Below are 1957 nucleotides of genomic sequence, written 5' to 3' on the forward strand. Positions count from 1 at the left end.
GGGGGGGCGTGGCGGGGGGGGGGGGCCTTTTTTTCTGCCAAGGGCCACTGGATATATATTTACTTATTTATTTATTTATAAAGACCACAACCCGGGCATGTGCCCTTGACTGGACTCGAACCTGGAACCCTTCAGTCCATAGGCCAATGCTCTATCCACTGAGCCAAACCAGCCAGGGCCCATTTGGATATTTAGAACATCATTCGCAGGCCATACAAAGTTAAAATCAACTTTAAAACTAGCCTGCTCTATTTGGTCAAACATTTAATTAGAACTCACCCCTAATGCCTTGGCAGGGTCTTGTATGGCCCTGGGGCCAGACGCTCCCCACCCCTGCTGATGTCTCGGGGACTGACTGGGGGCGTCTTGCTGAGGCCATGACATTGGCTCTCTCTGGAACGGCCGGGTGCTGGCCTGGAAGGCAGGCGATGCTGCTTAGGGCTGACTGCTAATCGTCTCCCACTGTGCGCAGCCTTGGCCGAAACTTTCCCCTGCTCTCTGGGCCTGTTTCCTCATCTCTGCGGGAAGGAGGAGTGTGGCCCCTCTGTAAAGCCTCATCGCTGTGGGGGGCTAAATCTGTGACCTTCAGCGTTTCATGCAACTGCGAGACCATCTGAGGTCCTTAAACAAGGCCCCTCGCGCTGAAGGTCTGTCTGTCCACACGAGCCACCCCGTCTTCCCATGGCGCCAGGCAGCGGCATGCTCTGTGCTCTGTGTTCCCAGGGTAATTGCCACCCCCCCCTCCATTTTGCTTTGCCTCTAGGAAGAGCACATCTCTATTTTTTTGTTTCTCTATATTTATTGAAATGAGATTAGATTGCAATTAGATGCTAATGTTGCCTCTGGTGTTTAGTAACGTAAGGGGACCATTGCATCAGCTCCCACCCCAGCTGGCCAGCAAGAGCAGTGCAGCGAGTCCGGCAGGCACCGCTCAGGTGGGCCCGCAGGGGACCCTCCGCCTCGATGGGGGACCGGAGGGGGAGGCAGGGCGGCCAGAGGGAGAGGAGGCTTGAATCTTTCTTTCCCTTCCCTGCCATTATTTCCGGGAACTCTCATTGGTGTTTGCTTGTTTCTTACAGCTGGGAGTTGCATAAATGAGAATCATGATCGAATTTGACCGGGTTTTCTCTAATCCACTCACACTCCAGACAGAGAAGAGGCTGCATGTTTTTGTCAGAAACCAGGATTTTCTAAGATACCCCGAGTCCAAAGAGCATGGGTGGGCCTTACTGGCTTCTGCCATAAGAAAAGCTCCACTATTTTTTAAAATTCTTAATCTTCATTGTTGAAAGTATTACATAGGTCCTCCTTTCCCCTCATTAACCTCTTCCTGCCCGCTCTCGTCACCCCCACCCCCGCCCTCACCTCCCCCTTGTCTGTGCCCACGGGTGATGCATAGATGTAGACAAGCTCCCTGGTTGATCTCTTCCCACCCACCCTCTCCTGCCTTCCCTCTGAGGTTCAACAGTCTGATCGATGCTTCTCTGTTCTTCATCTTTGACTGGCATTTTCCCCAGTATCTCCCAGGATTATTTCTTCCATGACCAGGGCCATGCCAGCATTTAGAACTGCAGGTCCTATACCCTTTCCTGTGCCTCTATCTCTTCTGTGCTAAGCATATGGAGCAGCTTCAAGGACCACGGCAGATGTGTCCATTTGTGAGGTAGCTGAGGCACTGGCGGGGGAAGGCCTCGCCCGCGGGCCCCGGGCCGGGCACGGTGAAGTTCAGCTCCTCGGCCGGGCTCCAGCCGCAGCGCTGGCTCAGCTGGGCCACGCCCGGGCTCCGGCAGCGGTGCTCAGGGGTGAGGCCCAGGAAGACGATGCCCACGTAGATGGGGGGGAACGAGGCCGAGAGCAGAGCGAGGAGGAGGAACGTTTGCTTCTGGAAGAAGTTGAATTCCCCAACGTGCGCGAGCACCTCGTCCACCGTGGGCATCGTGGCTGTGGGCAGGAGGGG

General features: G+C 55.1%; 1 protein-coding gene across 1 annotated transcript in view; it reads right to left on the minus strand.

Moving 5' to 3' along the window:
- The window catches only part of SLC22A2 (solute carrier family 22 (organic cation transporter), member 2), a 25634-nt gene that overhangs the window by 18001 nt on the left and 5676 nt on the right, over positions 1-1957 (minus strand). The gene's annotated exons all lie outside the window — the stretch shown is intronic.

Source organism: Myotis davidii, unplaced genomic scaffold, assembly GCF_000327345.1.
Source record: "Myotis davidii unplaced genomic scaffold, ASM32734v1 scaffold1494, whole genome shotgun sequence".
Classification (NCBI taxonomy): Eukaryota; Metazoa; Chordata; class Mammalia; order Chiroptera; family Vespertilionidae; genus Myotis; species Myotis davidii.